The sequence below is a fragment of the Aquarana catesbeiana genome, unplaced genomic scaffold (genome assembly GCF_042186555.1).
Source record: "Aquarana catesbeiana isolate 2022-GZ unplaced genomic scaffold, ASM4218655v1 unanchor96, whole genome shotgun sequence".
Classification (NCBI taxonomy): Eukaryota; Metazoa; Chordata; class Amphibia; order Anura; family Ranidae; genus Aquarana; species Aquarana catesbeiana.
Window position 1 is genome coordinate 1 of NW_027362757.1, and position 23,910 is coordinate 23,910.

The 23,910-nt window shown below is 51.3% G+C and overlaps 1 protein-coding gene across 1 annotated transcript in view; it reads left to right on the forward strand.

Annotated features, from left to right (window-relative positions):
* The first annotated feature begins 207 nt into the window (after positions 1-207).
* Positions 208-23,910, forward strand: part of LOC141124028 (uncharacterized) — a 231,564-nt gene continuing 207,861 nt past the window's right edge. Inside the window, exon 1 of the mRNA XM_073612105.1 lies at positions 208-520. The gene's annotated coding sequence lies outside the window, so the exon portion shown is untranslated. The remainder of the gene's footprint in view (positions 521-23,910) is intronic.

A 23,910-nucleotide genomic window follows, 5' to 3' on the forward strand; every position in this document is an offset into this window, starting at 1 on the left:
GCTGATTGGTTACTATGGGCTCCTCTGCCTCATAACTAATCTGTACAATCAATAAATCAATCTGTGGCATATCTGAGAGCGGAATGTATAGAGCTACGATTATAAAGTAGATGTAAAACCCGAACACTAAATATCATTAAAAAAACATCACCATTTTTATTTTCTATAAGGTCCTGTTTTATTTATTTTATTCATCTGTTTTTGCTATAAATGCTGCTGATCTCCTGCGTCTCTTTTTCATGCAGTTTATCTCCCCGTGTACTTTGGTCTCAGCTGAACATCATTTCTCCAGACATCGGGAAGCCAATCCTGAGCAATGTGTGTGAAGGGATCCCCTCCAGACCCCCTTATACTGTACCTTGGTGGTCTCACAGGGGCTCAGCTCCCGGGGAAGGTGTTCTAATGTCTCAATCTGTCTCAGTTTCTTCCGCAATCTCCTGAGTTCTGTGCAATTCATCATGACACTGCGAGAGCAATACAAACCTAATGAGGAAAGAAAAGGAAAGCGGGCGCAAGGGAGGTAAGAACATTCCAATGTCCCCACTATAGTCTATGACTGAGCCCAGGAGCTGACACTCCAATGTCCCCACTATAGTCTATGACTGAGCCCAGGAGCTGACACTCTAATGTCCCCACTATAGTCTATGACTGAGCCCAGGAGCTGACACTCTAATGTCCCCAGTACAGTCTATGGCTGAGCCCAGGAGCTGACACTCCAATGTCCCCTCTATAGTCTATGACTGAGCCCAGGAGCTGACACTCTAATGTCCCCAGTACAGTCTATGACTGAGCCCAGGAGCTGACACTCTAATGTCCCCAGTATAGTCTATGGCTGAGCCCAGGAGCTGACACTCTAATGTCCCCAGTACAGTCTATGACTGAGCCCAGGAGCTGACACTATAATGTCCCTACTATAGTCTGACTGAGCCCAGGAGCTGACACTCTAATGTCCCCAGTATAGTCTATGGCTGAGCCCAGGAGCTGACACTCTAATGTCCTCATTATCGTCTATGACTGAGCCCAGGAGCTGACACTCTAATGTCCCCAGTACAGTCTATGACTGAGCCCAGGAGCTGACACTCCAATGTCCCCAGTATAGTCTATGACTGAACCCAGGAGCTGACACTCCAATGTCCCCAGTATAGTCTATGACTGGGCCCAGGAGCTGACACTCTAATGTCCCCACTATAGTCTATGGCTGAGCCCAGGAGCTGACACTCTAATGTCCCCACTATAGTCTATGACTGAGCCCAGGAGCTGACAGTCTAATGTCCCCACTATAGTCTATGACTGAGCCCAGGAGCTGACACTCAAATGTCCCCACTATAGTCTATGGCTGAGCCCAGGAGCTGACACTCTAATGTCCTCACTATAGTCTATGACTGAGCCCAGGAGCTGACACATCCCCACTATAGTCTATGACTGAGCCCAGGAGCTGACACTCCAATGGCCCCACTATAGTCTATGACTGGGCCCAGGAGCTGACACTCCAATGGCCCCACTATAGTCTATGACTGGGCCCAGGAGCTGACACATCCCCACTATAGTCTATGACTGAGCCCAGGAGCTGACACTCCAATGGCCCCACTATAGTCTATGACTGGGCCCAGGAGCTGACACTCCAATGTCCCCTCTATAGTCTATGGCTGAGCCCAGGAGCTTACACTCTAATGTCCCCACTATAGTCTATGGCTGAGCCCAGGAGCTGACACTCTAATGTCCCCAGTACAGTCTATGGCTGAGCCCAGGAGCTGACACTCTAATGTCCCCACTATAGTCTATGACTGGGCCAATTAGCTGACACTCCAATGTCCCCACTATAGTCTATGACTGAGCCTAGGAGCTGACACTCCAATGTCCCCACTATAGTCTATGACTGGGCCCATTAGCTGACACTCCAATGTCCCCACTATAGTCTATGACTGAGCCCAGGAGCTGACACTCTAATGTCCCCACTATAGTCTATGACTGGGCCCAGGAGCTGACACTCCAATGTCCCCATTATAGTCTATGACTGGGCCCAGGAGCTGACACTCTAATGTCCCCACTATAGTCTATGACTGAGCCCAGGAGCTGACACTCCAATGTCCCCATTATAGTCTATGACTGGGCCCAGGAGCTGACACTCTAATGTCCCCACTATAGTCTATGACTGGGCCCAGGAGCTGACACTCTAATGTCCCCACTATAGTCTATGACTGAGCCCAGGAGCTGACACTCCAATGTCCCCATTATAGTCTATGACTGGGCCCAGGAGCTGACACCCTAATGTCCCCACTATAGTCTATGACTGAGCACAGGAGCTGACACTCTAATGTCCCCACTATAGTCTATGACTGGGCCCAGGAGCTGACACTCTAATGTCCCCACTATAGTCTATGACTGAGCCCAGGAGCTGACACTCCAATGTCCCCATTATAGTCTATGACTGGGCCCAGGAGCTGACACCCTAATGTCCCCACTATAGTCTATGACTGGACCCAGGAGCTGACACTCTAATGTCCCCACTATAGTCTATGGCTGAGCCCAGGAGCTGACACTCTAATGTCCCCTGTATAGTCTATGACTGGGCCCAGGAGGTGACACTCTAATGTCCCCAGTATAGTCTATGACTGAGCCCAGGAGCTGACACTCTAATGTCCCCACTATAGTCTATGACTGAGCCCAGGAGCTGACACTCTAATGTCCCCTGTATAGTCTATGACTGGGCCCAGGAGCTGACACTCTAATGTCCCCACTATAGTCTATGACTGAGCCCAGGAGCTGACACTCTAATGTCCCCACTATAGTCTATGACTGAGCCCAGGAGCTGACACTCTAATGTCCCCACTATAGTCTATGACTTGGCCCAGGAGCTGACTCTCCAATGTCCCCACAATAGTCTATGACTGAGCCCAGGAGCTAACACTCTAATGTCCCCACTGCAGTCTATGAGCCCAGGAGCTGACACTCTAATGTCCCCACTATAGTCTATGACTGGGCCCAGGAGCTGACACTCTAATGTCCCCACTATAGTCTATGACTGAGCCCAGGAGCTGACACTCCAATGTCCCCACTATAGTCTATGGCTGAGCCCAGGAGCTGACACTCTGATGTCCCCACTATAGTCTATGGCTGAGCCCAGGAGCTGACACTCCAATGTCCCCACTATAGTCTATGGCTGAGCCCAGGAGCTGACACTCCAATGTCCCCACTATAGTCTATGGCTGAGCCCAGGAGCTGACACTCCAATGTCCCCACTATAGTCTATGACTGAGCCCAGGAGCTCACACTCCAATGGCCCCACTATAGTCTATGACTGAGCCCAGGAGCTGACACTCTAATGTCCTCAGTACAGTCTATGGCTGAGCCCAGGAGCTGACACTCTAATGTCCCCACTATAGTCTATGACTTGGCCCAGGAGCTGACACTCTAATGTCCCCAGTACAGTCTATGGCTGAGCCCAGGAGCTGACACTCTAATGTCCCCAGTACAGTCTATGGCTGAGCCCAGGAGCTGACACTCTAATGTCCCCACTATAGTCTATGACTGAGCCCAGGAGCTGACACTCTAATGTCCCCACTATAGTCTATGACTGGGTCCAGGAGCTGACACTCTAATGTCCCCAGTACAGTCTATGGCTGAGCCCAGGAGCTGACACTCTAATGTCCCCAGTACAGTCTATGGCTGAGCCCAGGAGCTGACACTCTAATGTCCCCACTATAGTCTATGACTGAGCCCAGGAGCTGACACTCTAATGTCTTCACTATAGTCTATGACTGAGCCCAGGAGCTGACACTCTGATGTCCCCACTATAGTCTATGGCTAAGCCCAGGAGCTGACACTCTAATGTCCCCAATGTAGTCTATGACTGAGCCCAGGAGCTGACACTCCAATGTCCCCACTATAGTCTATGACTGAGCCCAGGAGCTGACACTCTAATGTCTTCACTATAGTCTATGACTGAGCCCAGGAGCTGACACTCTAATGTCCCCACTATAGTCTATGACTGAGCCCAGGAGCTGACACTCTAATGTCCCCACTATAGTCTATGACTGAGCCCAGGAGCTGACACTCTAATGTCCCCACTATAGTCTATGACTGAGCTCAGGAGCTGACACTCTAATGTCCCCACTATAGTCTATGACTGAGCCCAGGAGCTGACACTCTAATGTCTTCACTATAGTCTATGACTGAGCCCAGGAGCTGACACTCTAATGTCCCCACTATAGTCTATGACTGAGCCCAGGAGCTGACACTCTAATGTCCCCACTATAGTCTATGACTGAGCCCAGGAGCTGACACTCTAATGTCCCCACTATAGTCTATGACTGAGCCCAGGAGCTGACACTCTAATGTGCTCAGTACAGTCTATGGCTGAGCCCAGGAGCTGACACTCCAATGGCCCCACTATAGTCTATGACTGAGCCCAGGAGCTTACACTCCAATGGCTCCACTATAGTCTATGACTGAGCCCAGGAGCTTACACTCTAATGTCCCCACTATAGTCTATGACTGAGCCCAGGAGCTTACACTCCAATGGCTCCACTATAGTCTATGACTGAGCCCAGGAGCTGACACTCCAATGGCCCCACTATAGTCTATGACTGGGCCCAGGAGCTGACACTCTAATGTCCCCACTATAGTCTATGACTGAGCCCAGGAGCTGACACTCCAATATCCCCACTATAGTCTATGGCTAAGCCCAGGAGCTGACACTCTAATGTCCCCAGTACAGTCTATGGCTAAGCCCAGGAGCTGACACTCTAATGTCCCCACTATAGTCTATGACTGAGCCCAGGAGCTGACACTCTAATGTCCCCAGTACAGTCTATGGCTGAGCCTAGGAGCTGACACTCTAATGTCCCCACTATAGTCTATGACTGAGCCCAGGAGCTGACACTCCAATGGCCCCACTATAGTCTATGACTGAGCCCAGGAGCTGACGCTCCAATATCCCCACTATAGTCTATGGCTGAGCCCAGGAGCTGACACTCCAATGTCCCCAGTACAGTCTATGGCTGAGCCCAGGAGCTGACACTCTAATGTCCCCACTATAGTCTATGGCTGAGCCCAGGAGCTGACACTCTAATGTCCCCACTATAGTCTATGGCTAAGCCCAGGAGCTGACACTCCAATGTCCCCAGTACAGTCTATGGCTGAGCCCAGGAGCTGACACTCTAATGTCCCCACTATAGTCTATGACTGAGCCCGGAAGCTGACACTCTAATGTCCCCATTATAGTCTATGACTGAGCCCAGGAGCTGACACTCCAATGTCCCCATTATAGTCTATGACTGAGCCCAGGAGCTGACACTCCAATGTCCCCACTATAGTCTATGACTGAGCCCAGGAGCTGACACTCCAATGTCCCCATTATAGTCTATGACTGAGCCCAGGAGCTGACACTCCAATGTCCCCACTATAGTCTATGGCTGAGCCCAGGAGCTGACACTCTAATGTCCCCACTATAGTCTATGACTGGGCCCAGGAGCTTACACTCTAATGTCCTCACTATAGTCTATGACTGAGCTCAGGAGCTGACACTCTAATGTCCCCACTATAGTCTATGACTGGGCCCAGGAGCTGACACTCTGATGTCCCCACTATAGTCTATGGCTGAGCCCAGGAGCTGACACTCCAATGTCCCCACTATAGTCTATGACTGAGCCCAGGAGCTGACACTCTGATGTCCCCACTATAGTCTATGGCTGAGCCCAGGAGCTGACACTCCAATGTCCCCACTATAGTCTATGACTGGGACCAGGAGCTGACACTCTGATGTCCCCACTATAGTCTATGGCTGAGCCCAGGAGCTGACACTCTAATGTCCCCACTATAGTCTATGACTGGGCCCAGGAGCTGACACTCTAATGTCCCCAATGTAGTCTATGACTGAGCCCTGGAGCTGACACTCTAATGTCCCCACTATAGTCTATGACTGAGCCCAGGAGCTGACACTCTAATGTCTTCACTATAGTCTATGACTGAGCCCAGGAGCTGACACTCTAATGTCTTCACTATAGTCTATGACTGAGCCCAGGAGCTGACACTCTAATGTCTTCACTATAGTTTATGATTGGGCCCAGGAGCTGACACTCTAATGTCTTCACTATAGTCTATGACTGAGCCCAGGAGCTGACACTCTAATGTCCCCACTATAGTCTATAACTGAGTCCAGGAGCTGACACTCTAATGTCCCCAGTACAGTCTATGTCTGAGCCCAGGAGCTGACACTCTAATGTCCCCAGTACAGTCTGTGGCTGAGCCCAGGAGCTGACACTCTAATGTCCCCACTATAGTCTATGACTGGGCCCAGGGGCTGACACTCCAATGTCCCCATTATAGTCTATGACTGGGCCCATGGGCTGACACTCTAATGTCCCCACTATAGTCTATGACTGAGCCCAGGGGCTGACACTCCAATGTCCCCATTATAGTCTATGGCTGAGCCCAGGAGCTGACACTCTAATGTCCCCATTATAGTCTATGGCTGAGCCCAGGAGCTGACACTCTAATGTCCCCACTATAGTCTATGACTGAGCCCGGGAGCTGACACTCTAATGTCCCCAGTACAGTCTATGGCTGAGCCTAGGAGCTGACACTCTAATGTTCCCACTATAGTCTATGGCTGAGCCCAGGAGCTGACACTCCAGTGTCCCCACTATAGTCTATGACTGAGCCCAGGAGCTGACACTCCAATGTCCCCACTATAGTCTATGACTGAGCCCAGGAGCTGACACTCCAATGTCCCCACTATAGTCTATGGCTGAGCTCAGGAGCTGACACTCTAATGTCCCCACTATAGTCTATGGCTGAGCCCAGGAGCTGACACTCTAATGTCCCCAGTACAGTCTATGGCTGAGCCCAGGAGCTGACACTCTAATGTCCCCACTATAGTCTATGACTGAGCCCGGGAGCTGACACTCCAATGTCCCCACTATAGTCTATGGCTAAGCCCAGGAGCTGACACTCTAATGTCCCCACTATAGTCTATGACTGAGCCCAGGAGCTGACACTCTAATGTCCCCACTATAGTCTATGACTGAGCCCAGGAGCTGACACTCCAATGTCCCCACTATAGTCTATGACTGAGCCCAGGAGCTGACACTCCAATGGCCCCACTATAGTCTATGACTGAGCCCAGGAGCTGACACTCCAATGGCCCCACTATAGTCTATGACTGAGCCCAGGAGCTGACACTCCAATGGCCCCACTATAGTCTATGACTGAGCCCAGGAGCTGACACTCCAATGGCCCCACTATAGTCTATGACTGGGCCCAGGAGCTGACACTCCAATGTCCCCACTATAGTCTATGACTGAGCCCAGGAGCTGACACTCCAATGTCCCCAGTACAGTCTATGGCTGAGCCCAGGAGCTGACACTCCAATGTCCCCACTATAGTCTATGGCTGAGCTCAGGAGCTGACACTCCAATGGCCCCACTATAGTCTATGGCTGAGCCCAGGAGCTGACACTCTAATGTCCCCACTATAGTCTATGACTGAGCCCAGGAGCTGACACTCTAATGTCCCCACTATAGTCTATGGCTGAGCTCAGGAGCTGACACTCCAATGGCCCCACTATAGTCTATGACTGGGCCCAGGAGCTGACACTCTAATGTCCCCAGTACAGTCTATGGCTGAGCCTAGGAGCTGACACTCTAATGTCCCCACTATAGTCTATGGCTGAGCCCAGGAGCTGACACTCCAATGTCCCCACTATAGTCTATGGCTGAGCTCAGGAGCTGACACTCCAAAGGCCCCACTATAGTCTATGACTGGGCCCAGGAGCTGACACTCCAATGTCCCCACTATAGTCTATGGCCGAGCCCAGGAGCTGACACTCCAATATCCCCACTATAGTCTATGGCTGAGCTCAGGAGCTGACACTCTAATGTCCCCACTATAGTCTATGACTGAGCCCGTGAGCTGACACTCTAATGTCCCCACTATAGTCTATGGCTGAGCCCAGGAGCTGACACTCTAATATCCCCACTATAGTCTATGACTGAGCCCGTGAGCTGACACTCTAATGTCCCCACTATAGGCTATGACTGAGCCCAGGAGCTGACACTCCAATGGCCCCACTATAGTCTATAACTGAGCCCAGGAGCTGACAATCTAATGTCCCCACTATAGTCTATGGCTAAGCCCAGGAGCTGACACTCCAATGTCCCCACTATAGTCTATGACTGGGCCCAGGAGCTGACACTCTAATGTCACCACTATAGTCTATGACTGGGCCCAGGAGCTGACACTCTAATGTCACCACTATAGTCTATGACTGGGCCCAGGAGCTGACACTCTAATGTCCTCACTATAGTCTATGACTGGGCCCAGGAGCTGACACTCTAATGTCCCCACTATAGTCTATGGCTGAGCCCAGGAGCTGACACTCCAATGTCCCCACTATAGTCTATGGCTAAGCCCAGGAGCTTACACTCCAATGTCCCCACTATAGTCTATGGCTAAGCCCAGGAGCTGACACTCTAATGTCCCCACTATAGTCTATGACTGAGCCCAGGAGCTGACACTCTAATGTCCCCACTATAGTCTATGATTGAGCCCAGGAGCTGACACTCCAATGGACCCACTATAGTCTATGACTGGGCCCAGGAGCTGACACTCTAATGTCCCCACTATAGTCTATGACTGGGCCCAGGAGCTGACACTCTCTTGTCCCCACTATAGTCTATGACTGGGCCCAGGAGCTGACACTCTAATGTCACCACTATAGTCTATGGCTGAGCCCAGGAGCTGACACTCTAATGTCCTCACTATAGTCTATGACTGGGCCCAGGAGCTGACACTCTAATGTCCCCACTATAGTCTTTGACTGGGCCCAGGAGCTGACACTCTAATGTCACCACTATAGTCTATGGCTGAGCCCAGGAGCTGACACTCTAATGTCCCCACTATAGTCTATGACTGGGCCCAGGAACTGACACTCTAATGTCCCCATTATAGTCTATGACTGGGCCCAGGAGCTGACACTCCAATGTCCCCACTGTAGTCTATGACTGAGCCCAGGAGCTAACACTCTAATGTCCCCACTATAGTCTATGACTGAGCCCAGGAGCTGACACTCTAATGTCCCCACTATAGTCTATGACTTGGCCCAGGAGCTGACACTCCAATGTCCCCACTATAGTCTATGACTTGGCCCAGGAGCTGACACTCCAATGTCCCCACTATAGTCTATGACTGGGCCCAGGAGCTGACACTCTAATGTCCTCACTATAGTCTATGACTGAGCCCAGGAGCTGACACTCTAATGTCCTCACTATTGTCTATGGCTGAGCCCAGGAGCTGACACTCCAATGTCCCCACTATAGTCTATGACTGGACCCAGGAGCTGACACTCCAATGTCCCCACTATAGTCTATGACTGGACCCAGGAGCTGACACTCCAATGTCCCCACTATAGTCTATAACTGGACCCAGGAGCTGACACTCCAATGTCCCCACTATAGTCTATGACTGGACCCAGGAGCTGACACTCCAATGTCCCCACTATAGTCTATGACTGGACCCAGGAGCTGACACTCCAATGGACCCACTATAGTCTATGACTGGACCCAGGAGCTGACACTCCAATGGACCCACTATAGTCTATGACTGAGCCCAGGAGCTGACACTCTAATGTCCCCACTATAGTCTATGACTGGACCCAGGAGCTGACACTCCAATGGACCCACTATAGTCTATGACTGAGCCCAGGAGCTGACACTCCAATGTCCCCACTATAGTCTATGACTGGACCCAGGAGCTGACACTCCAATGGACCCACTATAGTCTATGACTGAGCCCGGAAGCTGACACTCTAATGTCCCCACTATAGTCTATGATTGAGCCCAGGAACTGACACTCTAATGTCCCCACTATAGTCTATGACTGGGCCCAGGAGCTGACATTCTAATGTCCCCACTGCAGTCTATGGCTGAGCTAAGGAGCTGACACTCTAATGTCCCCACTATAGTCTATGACTGGGCCCAGGAACTGACACTCTAATGTCCCCACTATAGTCTATGGCTGAGCCCAGGAGCTGACACTCCAATGGCCCCAGTACAGTCTATGGCTTAGCCCAGGAGCTGACACTCTAATGTCCCCAGTACAGTCTATGACTGAGCCCAGGAGCTGACACTCTAATGTCCCCTCTATAGTCTATGACTGAGCCCAGCGGCTGACACTCCAATGTCCCCACTATAGTCTATGACTGAGCCCAGGAGCTGACACTCTAATGTCCCCACTATAGTCTATGACTGGGCCCAGGAGCTGACACTCTAATGTCCCCACTATAGTCTATGACTGGGCCCAGGAGCTGACACTCTAATGTCTTCACTATAGTCTATGACTGAGCCCAGGAGCTGACACTCTAATGTCCCCACTACAGTCTATGGCTGAGCCCAGGAGCTGACACTCTAATGTCCCCACTATAGTCTATGACTGGGCCCAGAAGCTGACACTCTAATGTCACCACTATAGTCTATGGCTGAGCCCAGGAGCTGACACTCTAATGTCACCACTATAGTCTATGACTGGGCCCAGGAGCTGACACTATAGTCTATGACTGAGCCCAGGAGCTGACACTCTAATGTCCCCACTATAGTCTATGACTGAGCCCAGGAGCTGACACTCTAATGTCACCACTATAGTCTATGGCTGAGCCCAGGAGCTGACACTCTAATGTCCCCACTATAGTCTATGGCTGAGCCCAGGAGCTGACACTCTAATGTCCCCACTACAGTCTATGACTGAGTCCAGGAGCTGACACTCTAATGTCCCCACTATAGTCTATGACTGGGCCCAGAAGCTGACACTCTAATGTCCCCACTATAGTCTATGACTGGGCCCAGAAGCTGACACTCTAATGTCCCCATTATAGTCTATGACTTGGCCCAGGAGCTGACACTCTAATGTCCCCACTACAGTCTATGGCTGAGCCCAGGAGCTGACACTCTAATGTCCCCACTATAGTCTATGACTGGGCCCAGAAGCTGACACTCTAATGTCACCACTATAGTCTATGGCTGAGCCCAGGAGCTGACACTCTAATGTCACCACTATAGTCTATGACTGGGCCCAGGAGCTGACACTATAGTCTATGACTGAGCCCAGGAGCTGACACTCTAATGTCCCCACTATAGTCTATGACTGAGCCCAGGAGCTGACACTCTAATGTCACCACTATAGTCTATGGCTGAGCCCAGGAGCTGACACTCTAATGTCCCCACTATAGTCTATGGCTGAGCCCAGGAGCTGACACTCTAATGTCCCCACTACAGTCTATGACTGAGTCCAGGAGCTGACACTCTAATGTCCCCACTATAGTCTATGACTGGGCCCAGAAGCTGACACTCTAATGTCCCCATTATAGTCTATGACTTGGCCCAGGAGCTGACACTCTAATTTCCCCACTATAGTCTATGGCTGAGCCCAGGAGCTGACACTCTAATGTCCCCACTATAGTCTATGACTGAGCTCAGGAGCTGACACTCTAATGTCCCCACTATAGTCTATAACTGAGCCCAGGAGCTGACAATCTAATGTCCCCACTATAGTCTATGACTGGGCCCAGGAGCTGACACTCTAATGTCCCCACTATAGTCTATGACTGAGCTCAGGAGCTGACACTCTAATGTCCCCACTATAGTCTATGACTGAGCTCAGGAGCTGACACTCTAATGTCCCCACTATAGTCTATGACTGAGCCCAGGAGCTGACACTCTAATGTCCCCGGTATAGTCTATGACTGAGCCCAGGAGCTGACACTCTAATGTCCCCAGTACAGTCTATGGCTGAGCCCAGGAGCTGACACTCTAATGTTCCCACTATAGTCTATGACTGAGCCCAGGAGCTGACACTCTAATGTCCCCAGTACAGTCTATGGCTGAGCCCAGGAGCTGACACTCTAATGTTCCCACTCTAGTCTATGGCTGAGCCCAGGAGCTGACACTCTAATGTCCTCAGTACAGTCTATGGCTGAGCCCAGGAGCTGACACTCTAATATCCCCACTATAGTCTATGACTGGGCCCTGGAGCTGACACTCTGATGTCCCCACTATAGTCTATCACTGGGCCCAGGAGCTGACACTCTAATGTCCCCAATGTAGTCTATGACTGAGCCCAGGAGCTAACACTCTAATGTCCCCACTATAGTCTATCACTGGGCCCAGGAGCTGACACTCTAATGTCCCCAATGTAGTCTATGACTGAGCCCAGGAGCTGACACTTTAATGTCCCCTCTATAGTCTATGGCTGAGCCTAGGAGCTGACACTCTAATGTCCCCTCTATAGTCTATGGCTGAGCCCAGGAGCTGCCACTCCAATGGCCCCACTATAGTCTATGACTGAGTCCGGGAGCTGACACTCTAATGTCCCCACTATAGTCTATGACTGAGCCCGGGAGCTGACACTCTAATGTCCCCACTATAGTCTATGACTGAGCCCAGGAGCTGACACTCCAATGGCCCCACTATAGTCTATGACTGAGCCCAGGAGCTGACACTCCAATGGCCCCACTATAGTCTATGGCTGAGCCCAGGAGCTGACACTCTAATGTCCCCACTATAGTCTATGACTGAGCCCGGGAGCTGACACTCTAATGTCCCCACTATAGTCTATGACTGAGCCCAGGAGCTGACACTCCAATGTCCCCACTATAGTCTATGGCTGAGCCCAGGAGCTGACACTCTAATGTCCCCACTATAGTCTATGACTGAGCCCAGGAGCTGACACTCCAATGGCCCCACTATAGTCTATGACTGAGCCCAGGAGCTGACACTCCAATGGCCCCACTATAGTCTATGACTGAGCCCAGGAGCTGACACTCCAATGGCCCCACTATAGTCTATGACTGAGCCCAGGAGCTGACACTCTAATGTCCCCACTCTAGTCTATGACTGGGCCCAGGAGCTGACACTCTAATGTCCCCAGTACAGTCTATGACTGGGCCCAGGAGCTGACACTCTAATGTCCCCAGTACAGTCTATGACTGAGCCCAGGAGCTGACACTCTAATGTCCCCACTATAGTCTATGACTGGGCCCAGGAGCTGACACTCTAATGTCCCCACTCTAGTCTATGACTGGGCCCAGGAGCTGACACTCTAATGTCCCCACTATAGTCTATGACTGGGCCCAGGAGCTGACACTCCAATGTCCCCACTATAGTCTATCACTGGGCCCAGAAGCTGACACTCCAATGTCCCCACTATAGTCTATCACTGGGCCCAGGAGCTGACACTCTAATGTCCCCAGTATAGTCTATGACTGAGCCCAGGAGCTGACACTCTAATATCCCCACTATAGCCTATGGCTGAGCCCAGGAGCTGACACTCTAATGTCCCCACTGCAGTCTATGGCTGAGCCCAGGAGCTGACACTCTAATGTCCCCACTGCAGTCTATGGCTGAGCCCAGGAGCTGACACTCTAATGTCCCCACTATAGTCTATGACTGGGCCCAGGAGCTGACACTCTAATGTCCCCAGTATAGTCTATGACTGAGCCCAGGAGCTGACACTCTTATGTCCCCACTATAGTTTATGACTGGGCCCAGGAGCTGACACTCTAATGTCCCCACTATAGTCTATGACTGAGCCCAGGAGCTGACACTCTTATGTCCCCACTATAGTTTATGACTGGGCCCAGGAGCTGACACTCTAATGTCCCCATTATAGTCTATGACTGGGCCCAGGAGCTGACACTCCAATGTCCCCACTCTAGTCTATGACTGAGCCCAGGAGCTGACACTCTAATGTCCCCACTATAGTCTATGACTGAGCCCAGGAGCTGACACTCTAATGTCCCCAGTACAGTCTATGACTGAGCCCCGGAGCTGACACTCCAATGTCCCCACTATAGTCTATGACTGAGCCCAGGAGCTGACACTCCAATGTCCCCAGTATAGTCTATGACTGAGCCCCGGAGCTGACACTCCAATGTCCCCACTATAGTCTATGACTGGGCCCAGGAGCTGACACTCTAATGTTCCCACTATAGTTTATGACTGGGCCCAGAAGCTGACACTCTGATGTCCCCACTATAGTCTATGACTGGGCCCAGGAGCTGACACTCTTATGTCCCCTGTACAGTCTATGGCTGAGCCCAGGAGCTGACACTCTAATGTCCCCACTATAGTCTATGATTGGGCCCAGGAGCTGACACTCCAATGTCCCCACTATAGTCTATGACTGAGCCCTGGAGCTGACACTCTAATGTCCCCACTATAGTCTATGGCTGAGCCCAGGAGCTGACACTCTAGTCTATGACTGGGCCCAGGAGCTGACACTCCAATGGCCCCACTATAGTCTATGATTGAGCCCAGGAGCTGACATTCTAATGTCCCCAGTACAGTCTATGACTGAGCCCAGGAGCTGACACTCCAATGTCCCCAGTACAGTCTATGGCTGAGCCCAGGAGCTGGCACTCTAATGTCCCCACTATAGTCTATGACTGAGCTCAGGAGCTGACACTCTAGTCTATGACTGGGCCCAGGAGCTGACACTCCAATGTCCCCACTATAGTCTATGACTGAGCCCAGGAGCTGACACTCCAATGTCCCCACTATAGTCTATGGCTGAGCCCAGGAGCTGACACTCCAATGTCCCCTCTATAGTCTATGGCTGAGCCCAGGAGCTGACACTCTAATGTTCCCACTATACTCTATGACTGGGCCCAGGAGCTGACACTCCAATGTCCCCACTATAGTCTATGACTGGGCCCAGGAGCTGACACTCTAATGTCCCCACTATAGTCTATGACTGGGCCCAGGAGCTGACACTCTAATGTCCCCACTATAGTCTATGGCTGGGCCCAGGAGCTGACACTCCAATGTCCCCACTATAGTCTATGACTGGGCCCAGGAGCTGACACTCTAATGTCCCCACTATAGTCTATGACTGGGCCCAGGAGCTGACACTCTAATGTCCCCACTATAGTCTATGACTGGGCCCAGGAGCTGACACTCTAATGTCCCCACTATAGTCTATGACTGGGCCCAGGAGCTGACACTCCAATGTCCCCACTATAGTCTATGACTGGGCCCAGGAGCTGACACTCCAATGTCCCCACTATAGTCTATGACTGGGCCCAGGAGCTGACACTCTAATGTCCCCACTATAGTCTATGACTGGGCCCAGGAGCTGACACTCTAATGTCCCCACTATAGTCTATGACTGGGCCCAGGAGCTGACACTCTAATGTCCCCACTATAGTCTATGACTGGGCCCAGGAGCTGACACTCCAATGGCCCCACTATAGTCTATGACTGGGCCCAGGAGCTGACACTCTAGTCTATGACTGGGCCCAGGAGCTGACACTCCAATGGCCCCACTATAGTCTATGACTGAGCCCAGGAGCTGACACTCTAATGTCCCCAGTATAGTCTATGGCTGAGCCCAGGAGCTGACACTCTAGTCTATGGCTGAGCCCAGGAGCTGACACTCCAATGGCCCCACTATAGTCTATGACTGGGCCCAGGAGCTGACACTCTAGTCTATGACTGGGCCCAGGAGCTGACACTCCAATGGCCCCACTATAGTCTATGACTGAGCCCAGGAGCTGACACTCTAATGTCCCCAGTATAGTCTATGGCTGAGCCCAGGAGCTGACACTCTAGTCTATTGCTAAGCCCAGAAGCTGACACTCTAATGTCCCCACTATAGTCTATGACTGAGCCCGGGAGCTGACACTCCAATATCCCCATCATAGTCTATGACTGGGCCCAGGAGCTGACACTCTAATGTCCCCAGTACAGTCTATGGCTGAGCCTAGGAGCTGACACTCTAATGTCCCCACTATAGTCTATGACTGAGCCTAGGAGCTGACACTCTAATGTCCCCACTATAGTCTATGACTGAGCCCAGGAGCTGACACTCCAATATCCCCATCATAGTCTATGACTGGGCCCAGGAGCTGACACTCTAATGTCCCCATTACAGTCTATGGCTGAGCCTAGAAGCTGACACTCTAATGTCCCCTCTATAGTCTATGACTGGGCCCAGGAGCTGACACTCCAATGTCCCCACTATAGTCTATGACTGGGCCCAGGAGCTGACACTCTAATGTCCCCACTATAGTCTATTTCTGAGCACAGGAGCTGACACTCCAATGTCCCCATTATAGTCTATGACTGGGCCCAGGGGCTGACACTCCAATGTCCCCACTATAGTCTATGACTGAGCCCAGGAGCTGACACTCTAATGTCCCCACTATAGTCTATGACTGAGCCCGGGAGCTGACACTCCAATGTCCCCACTATAGTCTATGACTGAGCCCAGGAGCTGACACTCCAATGTCCCCACTATAGTCTATGACTGAGCCCAGGAGCTGACACTCTAATGTCCCCACTATAGTCTATGACTGAGCCCGGGAGCTGACACTCCAATGTCCCCACTATAGTCTATGACTGAGCCCAGGAGCTGACACTCTAATGTTCCCACTATAGTCTATGGCTGAGCCCAGGAGCTGACACTCCAATGTCCCCACTATAGTCTATGACTGAGCCCAGGAGCTGACACTCCAATGGCCCCACTCTAGTCTATGACTGGGCCCAGGAGCTGACACTCTAATGTCCCCACTATAGTCTATGACTGAGCCCAGGAGCTGACACTCTAATGTCCCCACTATAGTCTATGGCTGAGCCCAGGAGCTGACACTCTAATGTCCCCACTATAGTCTATGACTGAGCCCAGGAGCTGACACTCTAATGTCTTCACTATAGTCTATGACTGAGCCCAGGAACTGACGCTCTAATGTCCCCAGTATAGTCTATGACGGGGCCCAGGAGCTGACACTCTAGTCTATGACTGAGCCCAGGAGCTGACACTCTAATGTCCCCACTATAGTCTATGGCTGAGCCCAGGAGCTGACACTCTAATGTTCCCACTATAGTCTATGACTGGGCCCAGGAGCTGACACTCTAATGTCCCCACTATAGTCTATGGCTGAGCCCAGGAGCTGACACTCCAATGTCCCCACTATAGTCTATGACTGTGCCCAGGAGCTGACACTCTAATGTCCCCACTATAGTCTATGACTGTGCCCAGGAGCTGACACTCTAATGTCCCCGCTATAGTCTATGACTGAGCCCAGGAGCTGACACTCCAATGTCCCCACTATAGTCTATGACTGGGCCCAGGAGCTGACACTCTAATGTCCCCACTATAGACTATGACTGGGCCCAGGAGCTGACACTTCCCCACTATAGTCTATGACTGAGCCCAGGAGCTGACACTCCAATGTCCCCACTATAGTATATGACTGAGCCCAGGAGCTGACACTCTAATGTCCCCAGTACAGTCTATGGCTGAGCCTAGGAGCTGACACTCCAATGTCCCCACTATAGTCTATGACTGGGCCCAGGAGCTGACACTCTAATGTCCCCACTATAGTCTATGACTGGGCCCAGGAGCTGACACTCTAATGTCCCCACTATAGTCTATGACTGGGCCCAGGAGCTGACACTCTGATGTCCCCACTATAGTCTATGGCTGAGCCCAGGAGCTGACACTCTAATGTCCCCACTATAGTCTATGACTGAGCCCAGGAGCTGACACTCTAATGTCCCCACTATAGTCTATGACTGAGCCCAGGAGCTGACACTCTAATGTCCCCACTATAGTCTATGACTGAGCCCGGGAGCTGACACTCTAGTCTATGGCTGAGCCCAGGAGCTGACACTCTAATGTCCCCAGTACAGTCCATGACTGAGCCCAGGAGCTGACACTCTAATGTCCCCACTATAGTATATGATTGAGCCCAGGAGCTGACACTCTAATATCCCCACTATAGTATATGATTGAGCCCAGGAGCTGACACTCTAATATCCCCACTATAGGCTATGACTGAGCCCAGGAGCTGACACTCTAATGTCCCCACTATAGTATATGGCTGAGCCCAGGAGCTGACACTCTAATGTCCCCAGTACAGTCCATGACTGAGCCCAGGAGCTGACACTCTAATGTCCTCACTATTGTCTATGGCTGAGCCCAGGAGCTGACACTCTAATGTCCCCACTATAGTCTATGACTGAGCCCTTGAGCTGACACTCTAATGTCCCCACTATAGTCTATGACTGAGCCCGGGAGCTGACACTCTAATGTCTCTACTATAGTCTATGACTGGACCCAGGAGCTGACACTCTAATGTCCCCACTATAGTCTATGACTGAGCCCGGGAGCTGACACTCTAATGTCCCCATTATAGTCTATGACTGAGCCCAGGAGCTGACACTCTAATGTCCCCACTATAGTCTATGACTGAGCCCGGGAGCTGACACTCTAATGTCCCCATTATAGTATATGATTGAGCCCAGGAGCTGACACTCCAATGTCCCCACTATAGTCTATGACTGAGCCCTTGAGCTGACACTCTAATGTCCCCACTATAGTCTATGACTGAGCCCAGGAGCTGACACTCTAATGTCCCCACTATAGTCTATGACTGAGCCCGGGAGCTGACACTCTAATGTCTCTACTATAGTCTATGACTGGACCCAGGAGCTGACACTCTAATGTCCCCACTATAGTCTATGACTGAGCCCGGGAGCTGACACTCTAATGTCCCCATTATAGTCTATGACTGAGCCCAGGAGCTAACACTCTAATGTCCCCACTATAGTCTATGACTGGGCCCAGGAGCTGACACTCCAATGTCCCCACTATAGTCTATGACTGGGCCCAGGAGCTGACACTCCAATGTCCCCACTATAGTCTATGACTGAGTCCAGGAGCTGACACTCTAATGTCCCCACTATAGTCTATGGCTGAGCCCGGGAGCTGACACTCTAATGTCCCCATTATAGTCTATGGCTGAGCCCAGGAGCTGACACTCTAATGTCCCCATTATAGTCTATGGCTGAGCCCAGGAGCTGACACTCTAATGTCTCTACTATAGTCTATGACTGGACCCAGGAGCTGACACTCTAATGTCCCCACTATAGTCTATGACTGAGCCCGGGAGCTGACACTCCAATGTCCCCACTATAGTCTATGACTGAGTCCAGGAGCTGACACTCTAATGTCCCCACTATAGTCTATGACTGGGCCCAGGAGCTGACACTCCAATGTCCCCATTATAGTCTATGGCTGAGCCCGGGAGCTGACACTCTAATGTCCCCATTATAGTCTATGGCTGAGCCCAGGAGCTGACACTCTAATGTCCCCATTATAGTCTATGGCTGAGCCCAGGAGCTGACACTCTAATGTCTCTACTATAGTCTATGACTGGACCCAGGAGCTGACACTCTAATGTCCCCACTATAGTCTATGACTGAGCCCGGGAGCTGACACTCTAATGTCCCCAGTATAGTCTATGACTGGGCCCAGGAGCTGACACTCCAATGTCCCCACTATAGTCTATGACTGGGCCCAGGAGCTGACACTCCAATGTCCCCACTATAGTCTATGACTGAGTCCAGGAGCTGACACTCTAATGTCCCCACTATAGTCTATGACTGGGCCCAGGAGCTGACACTCTAATGTCCCCATTATAGTCTATGGCTGAGCCCAGGAGCTGACACTCCAATGTCCCCAGTATAGTCTATGACTGGGCCCAGGAGCTGACACTCTAATGTCCCCACTATAGTCTATGACTGGGCCCAGGAGCTGACACTCTAATGTCCCCATTATAGTCTATGACTGGGCCCAGGAGCTGACACTCCAATGTCCCCACTATAGTATATGACTGAGCCCAGGAGCTGACACTCCAATGTCCCCACTATAGTCTATGGCTGAGCCCAGGAGCTGACACTCTAATTTCTCCACTATAGTCTATGGCTGAGCCCAGGAGCTGACACTCTAATGTCCCCAGTACAGTCTGTGGCTGAGCCCAGGAGCTGACACTCTAATGTCCCCAGTACAGTCCATGACTGAGCCCAGGAGCTGACACTCCAATGTCCCCACTATAGTCTATGGCTGAGCCCAGGAGCTGACACTCTAATGTCCCCACTATAGTCTATGGCTGAGCTCAGGAGCTGACACTCTAATGTCCCCACTATAGTCTATGACTGAGCCCAGGAGCTGACACTCTAATGTCCCCACTATAGTCTATGGCTGAGCTCAGGAGCTGACACTCTAATGTCCCCACTATAGTCTATGACTGAGCCCAGGAGCTGACACTCTAATGTCCCCACTATAGTCTATGACTGAGCCCAGGAGCTGACACTCTAATGTCCCCAGTACAGTCTATGGCTGAGCCCAGGAGCTGACACTCTAATGTCCGCACTATAGGCTATGTCTGAGCCCGGGAGCTGACACTCTAATGTCCCCATTATAGTCTATGGCTGAGCCCAGGTGCTGACACTCTAATGTCCCCGCTATAGTCTATGACTGAGCCCAAGAGCTGACACTCCAATGGCCCCACTATAGTCTATGACTGGGCCCAGGAGCTGACACTCTAATGTCCCCAGTACAGTCTATGGCTGAGCCTAGGAGCTGACACTCTAATGTCCCCACTATAGTCAATGACTGAGCCCAGGAGCTGACGCTCCAATATCCCCACTATAGTCTATGGCTGAGCCCAGGAGCTGACACTCCAATGTCCCCACTATAGTCTATGACTGAGCCCAGGAGCTGACACTCTAATGGCCCCACTATAGTCTATGACTGAGCCCAGGAGCTGACACTCCAATGTCCCCACTATAGTCTATGACTGAGCCCAGGAGCTGACACTCTAATGGCCCCACTATAGTCTATGACTGAGCCCAGGAGCTGACACTCCAATGTCCCCAGTACAGTCTATGGCTGAGCTCAGGAGCTGACACTCTAATGTCCCCAGTACAGTCTATGGCTCAGCCCAGGAGCTGACACTCTAATGTCCCCACTATAGTCAATGGCTGAGCCCAGGAGCTGACACTCTAATGTCCCCACTATAGTCTATGGCTGAGCCCAGGAGCTGACACTCTAATGTCCCCACTATAGTCTATGGCTGAGCTCAGGAGCTGACACTCTAATGTCCCCACTATAGTCTATGGCTGAGCTCAGGAGCTGACACTCTAATGTCCCCACTATAGTCTATGGCTGAGCCCAGGAGCTGACACTCTAATGTCCCCACTATAGTGTATGGCTCAGCCCAGGAGCTGACACTCTAATGTCCCCACTATAGTCTATGGCTGAGCCCAGGAGCTGACACTCTAATGTCCCCACTATAGTGTATGGCTCAGCCCAGGAGCTGACACTCTAATGTCCCCAGTACAGTCTATGACTGAGCCCAGGAGCTGACACTCTAATGTCCCCACTATAGTATATGATTGAGCCCAGGAGCTGACACTCTAATATCCCCACTATAGGCTATGACTGAGCCTAGGAGCTGACACTCCAATGGCCCCACTATAGTCTATAACTGAGCCCAGGAGCTGACACTCTAATGTCCTCACTATTGTCTATGGCTGAGCCCAGGAGCTGACACTCTAATGTCCCCACTATAGTCTATGACTGAGCCCAGGAGCTGACACTCCAATGTCCCCACTATAGTCTATGACTGAGCCCAGGAGCTGACACTCTAATGTCCCCACTATAGTCTATGACTGAGCCCGGGAGCTGACACTCTAATGTCTCTACTATAGTCTATGACTGGACCCAGGAGCTGACACTCTAATGTCCCCACTATAGTCTATGGCTGAGCCCAGGAGCTGACACTCTAATGTCCCCACTATAGTCTATGACTGAGCCCGGGAGCTGACACTCTAATGTCCCCATTATAGTCTATGACTGAGCCCAGGAGCTAACACTCTAATGTCCCCACTATAGTCTATGACTGATCCCAGGAGCTGACATTCTAATGTCCCCACTATAGTCTATGACTGAGCCCAGGAGCTGACACTCCAATGTCCTCACTATAGTCTATGACTGTGCCCAGGAGCTGACACTCTAATGTCCCCACTATAGTCTATGACTGAGCCCAGGAGCTGACACTCCAATGTCCTCACTATAGTCTATGACTGTGCCCAGGAGCTGACACTCTAATGTCCCCACTGTAGTCTATGACTGAGCCCAGGAGCTGACACTCCAATGTCCTCACTATAGTCTATGACTGGGCCCAGGAGCTGACACTCCAATGTCCCCACTATAGTCTATGACTGAGCCCAGGAGCTGACACTCTAATGTCCCCACTATAGTCTATGGCTGAGCCCAGGAGCTGACACTCTAATGTCCCCACTATAGTCTATGGCTGAGCCCAGGAGCTGACACTCTAATGTCCCCACTATAGTCTATGGCTGAGCCCAGGAGCTGACACTCTAATGTCCCCACTATAGTCTATGACTGAGCCCAGGGGCTGACACTCCAATGTCCCCATTATAGTCTATGGCTGAGCCCAGGAGCTGACACTCTAATGTCCCCACTATAGTCTATGACTGAGCCCGGGAGCTGACACTCTAATGTCCCCACTATAGTCTATGGCTGAGCCCAGGAGCTGACACTCTAATGTCCCCACTGCAGTCTATGAGCCCAGGAGCTGACACTCTAATGTCCACACTATAGTCTATGGCTGAGCCCAGAAGCTGACACTCTAATGTCCCCACTGCAGTCTATGAGCCCAGGAGCTGACACTCTAATTTCCCCACTATAGTCTATGACTGAGCCCAGGAGCTGACACTCTAATGTCCCCACTATAGTCTATGACTGAGCCCAGGAGCTGACACTCTAATGTCCCCACTGCAGTCTATGAGCCCAGGAGCTGACACTCTAATGTCCCCATTATAGTCTATGACTGGGCCCAGGAGCTGACACTCCAATGTCCCCACTATAGTCTATGACTGGGCCCAGGAGCTGACACTCCAATGTCCCCACTATAGTCTATGACTGAGCCCAGGAGCTTACACTCCAATATCCCCACTATAGTCTATGACTGAGCCCAGGAGCTGACACTCTAATGTCCCCACTATAGTCTATGACTGAGCCCAGGAGCTGACACTCTAATGTCCCCACTGCAGTCTATGAGCCCAGGAGCTGACACTCTAATGTCCCCATTATAGTCTATGACTGGGCCCAGGAGCTGACACTCCAATGTCCCCACTATAGTCTATGACTGGGCCCAGGAGCTGACACTCCAATGTCCCCACTATAGTCTATGGCTGAGCCCAGGAGCTGACACTCCAATGTCCCCACTATAGTCTATGGCTGAGCCCAGGAGCTGACACTCTAATGTCCCCACTGCAGTCTATGAGCCCAGGAGCTGACACTCTAATGTCCCCACTATAGTCTATGACTGAGCCCAGGAGCTGACACTCTAATGTCCCCACTATAGTCTATGACTGAGCCCAGGAGCTGACACTCTAATGTCCCCACTGCAGTCTATGAGCCCAGGAGCTGACACTCCAATGTCCCCACTATAGTCTATGACTGGGCCCAGGAGCTGACACTCTAATGTTTTCACTATAGTCTATGACTGAGCCCAGGAGCTGACACTCTAATGTCCCCACTATAGTCTATGACTGGGCCCAGGAGCTGACACTCTAATGACCCCACTATAGTCTATGACTGAGCCCAGAAGCTGACACTCTAATGTCCCCACTATAGTCTATGACTGAGCCCAGGAGCTGACACTCTAATGTCCCCACTATAGTCTATAACTGAGCCCAGGAGCTGACACTCTAATGTTTTCACTATAGTCTATGACTGTGCCCAGGAGCTGACACTCTAATGTCCCCACTATAGTCTATGACTGAGCCCAGGAGCTGACACTCTAATATCCCCACTATAGTCTATGACTGGGCCCTGGAGCTGACACTCTAATGTCCCCACTATAGTCTATGACTGAGCCCAGGAGCTGACACTCTAATGTCCCCACTATAGTCTATGACTGAGCCCAGGAGCTGACACTCTAATATCCCCACTATAGTCTATGACTGGGCCCTGGAGCTGACACTCCAATGGCCCCACTATAGTCTATGACTGAGCCCAGGAGCTGACACTCTAATGTCCCCACTA